The sequence below is a fragment of the Triticum aestivum genome, chromosome 3B (genome assembly GCF_018294505.1).
Source record: "Triticum aestivum cultivar Chinese Spring chromosome 3B, IWGSC CS RefSeq v2.1, whole genome shotgun sequence".
Lineage (NCBI taxonomy): Eukaryota > Viridiplantae > Streptophyta > Magnoliopsida > Poales > Poaceae > Triticum > Triticum aestivum.
The window spans coordinates 367,854,561-367,862,512 of record NC_057801.1 but is presented as its reverse complement, the minus strand read 5'-3'; the positions used below and the strand labels follow the sequence as shown (position 1 = coordinate 367,862,512).

The window sequence follows — 7,952 nt, the reverse complement described above, 5'->3', positions numbered from 1 at the left end:
CAGGAATGGTCTTCACCATCCCCTGCATATTGTAGTTCAACACAAAGCTCTTGTAGCTCGGTGGGAGCGACTGAAGGATTCTGTCAATGACCGCCTCTTCCGGGAGGTTGATCTCCAACTTGGAGAGGCGGTTGTGCAACCCAGACATTTTGAGTATGTGCTCACTGTCAGAACTGTTTTCCTCCATCTTACAACATAGAACTTGTCGGAGACTTCATATCTCTCGACCCGGGCATGAGCTTGGAAAACCATTTTCAGCTCCCCGAACATCTCATATGCTCCGTGCTTCTCAAAACGCTTTTGGAGCCCCGGTTCTAAGCTGTAAAGCATGCCGCACTGAACGAGGGAGTAATCATCAGCACGTGATTGCCAAGTGTTCATAACGTCTTGGTTCTCTGGGATGCGTGCTTCACCTAGCGGTGCATCTAGGACATAATCTTTCTTGGCTGCTATGAGGATGATCCTCAGGTTCCGGACCCAGTCCGAATAGTTGCTGCCATCATCTTTCAGCTTGGTTTTCCCTAGGAACGCGTTGAAGTTCATGTTGACATGAGCGTTGGCCATTTGATCTACAAGACATATTTTGCAAAAGTTTTAGACTAAGTTCATGATAATTAAGTTCATCTAATCAAATTATTTAATGAACTCCCACTTAGATTAGACATCCCTCTAGTCATCTAAGTGTTACATGATCCGAGTCGACTAGGCCGTGTCCGATCATCACGTGAGACAGACTAGTCATCATCGGTGAACATCTCCATGTTGATCGTATCTTCCATACGACTCATGTTCGACCTTTCGGTCTCTTGTGTTCCGAGGCCATGTCTGTACATGCTAGGCTCGTCAAGTTAACCCTAAGTGTTCTGCATGTGTAAATTTGTCTTACACCCATTGTATGTGAACGTAAGGATCTATCACACCCGATCATCACGTGGTGCTTCGAGACGACGAACTTTAGCAACGGTGCACAGTTAGGGGGAACACTTTCTTGAAATTATTATAAGGGATCATCTTATTTACTACCGCCATTCTAAGTAAACAAGATGCATAAAACATAATAAACATCACATGCAATTATATAGTAGTGACATGATATGGCCAATATCATATAGCTCCTTCGATCTCCATCTTTGGGGCTCCATGATCATCTTCGTCACCGGCATGACACCATGATCTCCATCATCATGATCTCCATCATTGTGTCTTCATGAAGTTGTCACGCCAACGACTACTTCTACTTCTATGGCTAACGCATTTAGCAATAAAGTAAAGTAATTTACATGGCGTTCTTCAATGACACGCAGGTCATACAAAAAATAAAGACAACTCCTATGGCTCCTGCCGGTTGTCATACTCATCGACATGCAAGTTGTGATTCCTATTACAAGAACATGATCTCATACATCACAATATATCATTCATCATTCATCACAAATTCTGGCCATATCACATCACATGACAATTGCTGCAAAAACAAGTTAGACGTCCTCTAATTGTTGTTGCATCTTTTACGTGGCTGCAATTGGGTTCTAGCAAGAACGTTTTCTTACCTACGAATAACCACAACGTGATTTTGTCAACTTCTATTTACCCTTCATAAGGACCCTTTTCGTCGAATCCGCTCCAACTAAAGTGGGAGAGACAGACACCCGCTAGCCACCTTATGCAACTAATGCATGTCAGTCGGTGGAACCTGTCTCACGTAAGCGTACGTGTAAGGTCGGTCCGGTCTGCTTCATCCCACAATACCGCTGAAGCAAGAAAAGACTAGTAGCGGCAAGCAAGTTGACAAGATCTACACCCACAACAAAATTGCGTTCTACTCGTCCAATTGAGAACTACGCATAGACCTAGCTCTGATACCACTGTTGGGGAACGTTGCAGAAAATAAAAAATTTCTACGGTTTCACCAAGATCCATCTATGAGTTCATCTAAGCAACGAGTCATGGGAGAGAGATTTCATCTACATACCACTTGTAGATCGCGCGCGAAAGCGTTCAAGAGAACGGTGATGATGGAGTCGTACTCGCCGTGATTCAAATCACCGATGACCAAGTGCTGAACGGACAGCACCTCCGCGTTCAACACACATACGGAGCGGATGACGTCTCCTCCTTCTTGATCCAGCAAGAGGGAAGGAGAGGTTGAGTAAGAAGGCTCCAGCAGCAGCACGGCGGCATGATGATGGTGGAGAGGCAGTACTCCGACAGGGCTTCGCCAAGCACTCAACGGAGGAGGAGAGGTGTTGGGGAGGGGAGGGGCTGCGCCTTGGATCAGGTGTTCAGCCCTCCCCTCGCCCCTCTATTTATAGGTTAAGGGGGAAGGAGGCCGGCCCCCTCTAGATGAGATCTAGAGGGGGGGGGGGCGGCGGCCAGGGAGGGGGGCTTGCCCCCCAAGCAAGGGGGGCGCCCCCACTAGGGTTCCCCCCCCAACCCTAGGCGCATGGGCCCAAGGGGGGGGGGGGCGCCCAGCCCTCCAGGGGCTGGTTCCCTGCCCCTTGTGGCACATGTGGTCCTCCAAGAGGGGTGGCCCCTCCCGGTGGACCCTCGGAACCCCTCCGGTGGCCCCGGTACAATACCGATATGCCCCCGAAACTTTCCGGTGTCCATTTGACAACTTCCCATATATAAATCTTCACCTCCGGACCATTCCGGAACTCCTCGTGACGTCCGGGATCTCATCCGGGACTCCGAACAACATTCGGTAATCACATACAAGTCTTCCTAATAACCCTAGCGTCACCGAACCTTAAGTGTGTAGACCCTACGGGTTCGGGAGACACGCAGACATGACCGAGACGGCTCTCTGGTCAATAACCAACAACGGGATCTGGATACCCATGTGGGCTCCCACATGCTCCTCGATGATGTCATCAGATGAACCATGATGTCGAGGATTCAATCAACCCCGTATGCAATTCCCTTTGTCAATCGGTACGTTACATGCCCGAGACTCGATCGTCGGTATCCCAATACCTCGTTCAGTCTCGTTACCGGCAAGTCACTTTACTCATACTGTAATGCATGATCCCGTGACCAAACACTTGGTCACTTTGAGCTCATTATGATGATGCATTACCGAGTGGGCCCAGAGATACCTCTCCGTCATACGGAGTGACAAATCCCAGTCTCGATCCGTGTCAACCCAACAGACACTTTCGGAGATACCTCTAGTGCACCTTTATAGTCACCCAGTTACGTTGTGACGTTTGGTACACCCAAAGTACTCCTACGGTATCTGGGAGTTACACGATCTCATGGTCTAAGGAAGAGATACTTGACATTGGAAAAGCTCTAGCAAAACGAACTACACGATCTTGTGCTATGCTTAGGATTGGGTCTTGTCCATCACATCATTCTCCTAATGATGTGATCCCGTTGTCAATGACATCTAATGTCCATAGTCAGGAAACCATGACTATCTGTTGACCAACGAGCTAGTCAACTAGAGGCTTACTAGGGACGTATTTGGTCTAAGTATTCACACGTGTATTACGATTTCCGGATAATACAATTATAGCATGAATAAAAGACAATTATCATGAACAAGGAAATATAATAATAATCCTTTTATTATTGCCTCTAGGGCATATTTCCAACAGCTCCACCCGCGCCCGTGCCACCCGCCGCTCCTGACCCGGCGGCGGCACCGAGGCCGTCCCCGCCCACCATGACTTGGACGCCAAGTGGGACGCCTGCCTCGACCTCTCCATCTGTCACATCGCCTACACCCCTCGCCGGCTTCGGGGGCCTCATCCTCTTCTATAAGCTCCCCTCCGTCCCACCTCTCCCTTCCCCTTGCTGCATCGCGAGATCTGTTCGCGGCACCTCCATTTGTATCTCGTGATATATTAGGCCGGCTGCCTTTGCTCTGATCGACAGGTTGGAGTCACGGATGAGTTGAACTCTCCCCTTTTCTCCTAAGATGACATACTTGCTTTCTTTCTCTGGACCTGATTAGTAGAGTTATAATCGATAGTTCTGAGTACAAGCCATATAAATAACTAAAGATAACCATGAACCAAATTACCAGAAGTCATCTTCTGGGGTGCTTTGCTGACTTTAACAGATGTAGAATTTATACCATCACAGAGACCCTTGTCAGATGTAAAGGCTACAATAACATTCTTCTTGACATTTACCCATGTCACTAGACAACAGCAGCAAGACCGTACTGCACTGCTGCTGAACTGTTGGCCTGGTTGTGCTCTGTACCTTGATTTGGTTTTAAGTAGCAAGGAGTGTCTTAGTACATTTTCTGTCATGTGGTGTTAGTACTTAGCATTCTGTTCTGTTTTGTGTTGTACTCCAATTAGGTGCTTGAAATTTCGTTAGTACCCAAGCCAGGACTCTGATCTACCCAGTAGTATAGATTTTTGTTCTTCATTGCTTGCTACTGTTTTGTGGTTTGTTATCTTTCTTTGGCACCATGCATGTCTTTTTTAATGTTTTGATATGCCCATTATGCGGTGAAAACTGGTTACTAGTGGATCTATTCATAAGGTCATCGAGTATGAGTCATAGTAATTCTCAAATTCTGCAAATAGATGTAGGTTTCTCTGTGCTAGATTTACTACACGTTCTCAAATTCTCCAACATTCTATTTTTTTCAATGTGCCATTCGATTTGGAGGATATGATGATCCTTTCCCCAGATGATTGGCAATGAACATGCTAAGCGCCATTATTTCTCTTCAGAGAAACCAAGCCAGTATTCTGATCCTCCTAGCCATTGCACATGACTATATTCATATGTCCATTGTGGATAATTCTATGCTTTAATAATTCTCCTGATATATCACTGTTTATTAGTAGGAGATTTCTTCTGCTTGGCCATAACAGCAATTTCATGTTGTTTCTTTTGTAATTTGATGGTTGACAGTCTAATATCAGATAATGTGGTTCCTTTCTTGTTTGTTTTGATACCCACATACCTGCCTTGTATGAGCTGTTCCCTTTAATGCATGCTAGAAAGTAATGTTACACTTCTATTTGTAGACGACAATGACAATGTCTTGCTCTGGTTGCTGTTGTCCAGTTTATATTCGAGTGTGCATGATTTTATCTATAGTTGGGACTATGGATAGAGCTATGTGTGTAATCTGAGTTGTTTCTGTTATTGTTCTATCCATTTTATTGTGTTACCTTAAGCTGTCATGTTAAGGCAAACCTGAGAACACTTGCTTATGAGAACCAATTGGATTTCTTAGATATATCCAAGTGAGATGTATTGTTACTATGGCAGTGAAATTTATCTTTGTGAGATTAGAATTTGAGTGCCATCATTCATCTTATGCTATCTTGTCCTCTGTGATAACTGTTGACTTGCAAGATACAATGTTGAATTGCTATATGATGCATCTTTGTGATGTTAGTATGCGTGCTTTGACTAGTAATATTAGATCTTGCCTACTGAAGATGCATATTTCTTAACGAATTTTTGTCATGCTGCATAATAGTCTTGATTATTTGTCATTATTGACATGCATGCTAATTAATCTGTGCAGGATGGTGGTCGGGTGTCAACAAGGAATGGAAATTGATGGAAATCCCTACGTGTGCGTTGTTTGTATACCATGCATGCTGGTAGCAGATTGATCAAGACATCAACAACAAGAAAATACTATTCGTGTCATGCACAAGTGCACCACAAAGAAGAGCACCGGTCTGTCTACTTCTTGCTGCTCTGACCCAAGTGCTGGCTGACACCATGGAAGGTATCTCTCTCCCTCTCCTCATGCTCTACCCTGGGTACAATCCTATTTGCTTACTACACCACCACATTAGCCATAAAATTTGTGACAAGAAAACTGAAACTCTCTTCCTTTCTTCCGAGAGGAGAGGTCAGGTCCTTGATTGCTAGAGTCGATCTATTTATCTGCATTGTGAAGTAACAACGGTTCTTTGGTCCATGTTAAGATGTCAAGAAACTGTTTGTTTGTTGAAACAACCGTTAGTCACTCTGAGATACTGCTGACTGATTTCTGTTGCTAGTATAGTTCAAGCTTTCTTGCCATGTATTTCATTAGGATGTGAACAATCTACTACATGCTCACAAAGCTATAGACTTCAATTTTTTGTTTCTTTGCTGTCAATGTTTGCCAAGCTATTTAAACGATGATGACAAACTGAAATCATGAATACTCATATAGAAACTTGAACTACCATCTTGTTTAATTTGGTGATGTCCCTCCAGGCTAAGAGCTAATCTGCTGCATTGTTATTCAACTTTCATTGACAGTTTTAGTTTTGCTGAAATCATGTTTTCTTTTCTATGCTTATGTCTGTGGACGAACACTAATAGCTCCAGAAGGACCGACATTACCATCAAGTATGCCATCGAGGTAACTCACCAATCAATCATCAACTATGCTTTGCTCTCTTTAGTTTTGCTCTTTGCTGTATAGCACATAGAAAATTGAAGCTATGTAGATTAATTGATCTGAAGAGGGTCAAAGAGGATGTGACAATATGTTTACTGCCTTATTATCTTCTGCTTGATCTGACACTATTTATGTCCAAACCTGGGAGTATATTTTTTGCTTGTCGCATCACCCGTTTGTTGGGTTGTATAAGTGTATCTGTTGTCTGATTTGCTCCATCTTATTTCCTGATGTACCTCTACATATATATGTTGGTTGTAATCTGCTTGAACGATCCAAGTACTTGATATTCCATTCTGTTCTTGTAGGTGAATGGAGCGTGTGTTGTTGGTAGAACTCCGTTGATGACTTCTTCCTATGTTGAAGAGCAAATTCTATGGTATCCAAGAGTAGCGATTTATTTGTAGATCCCAATATTTATGGTTGTGTGGATCTGGGTGAAGTTTGAAGTTCTTGGGTATGCAAGATTCGATGGTGAAACTGGTTGATGTGATGTGAATGAGTGTATGGAAATTGGTTGTTGTGATGTGAATGAGTGTATGGAGTTTCACGTGTTCTGTTCTGTATAGCATATTGTAATAAATTTATTTTAGCTGTTATTTGAAGATTTTCATATGCTTTCTCTCTTCTATCTGTTTGATATATATATTGCTTATTAATAAGCTATGAAAAACCTGACAATTGGGACCATCTGAAAACTGGAGCTGACGAAAATAGCTGGAAATAAAAAAGAAATGGACCATAAAATGTCGTGCGCTAGAAAATAAAAGGCTAAATTGTAGCTAACCCAAATTAACATAAAATACATATATTAAAAGGGCTTGCCTAAAAAATAATATATGGGCCAAATTGTTGGGCTAGGCCCATGTAGCTAGCAGAAAATAAAAGGAAAAAATTCATTAAAAAGTTCGAATTGTTGGGCTCGGCCCATGTAAAACACCGAATTGGACCGGGCTGATGTGCCACATCAGCTTGCCACGCTGGATGCCTACGTGGCCTGAGGAGGTTGCTAGTGACCAAAAATTTGGTCGTGGAACCAACGACCTTTTACAGAAGGTCGTTAATTTCAGTTTACGACCGCCAGCTTTTGACCTTCTGTTTTTGGTCAAAAGAAGGTCGCAAATGAAAAACAATGACCTTTGAGCGGCCAATAGTGAGGGTCACAAGTTGACATATTTCTTGTAGTGGACTACAGCGTCTCGCTTAGCGACGAGGTGCCCCGCTGTGGGCCCTCGGTCGGGCGCTCTTGCCTTAGCGCCACCAGAGTCACCCTGGCGTAGTGAGTTGTGACAGCCAGGTAGAGCACCAAGGGCTCGAGTGGGCATGGTGCTACCATCACTGGTGGGATGGTGAGGTATCTCTTGAGATCTTGGATAGCCGCGTCAGCCTCAGGTGTCCATTCGAACATCCCCTTCCTTTTCACCAGCTTGAAGATTGGGAGGGCGCACTCCCCCAACTTGGAAATGAAGTTCCCCAGCAAGGTCACACAGCCCGCCAGCTTCTGCATCTCCTAGAGGTTTTGTGGCGGGCTCATGTCTTCTATGGCCTTTACTTTCTCCGGGTTGGCCTC

The 7,952-nt window shown here is 44.2% G+C and overlaps 1 non-coding gene across 1 annotated transcript; it reads left to right on the top strand.

The window, feature by feature from the left end:
* The first annotated feature begins 4,629 nt into the window (after positions 1–4,629).
* On the top strand, positions 4,630–4,724 carry LOC123073059 (small nucleolar RNA Z103). The gene has a single exon (XR_006435573.1). It is a non-coding gene; the product is annotated as a small nucleolar RNA Z103 (small nucleolar RNA).
* Positions 4,725–7,952: the final 3,228 nt, after the last annotated feature.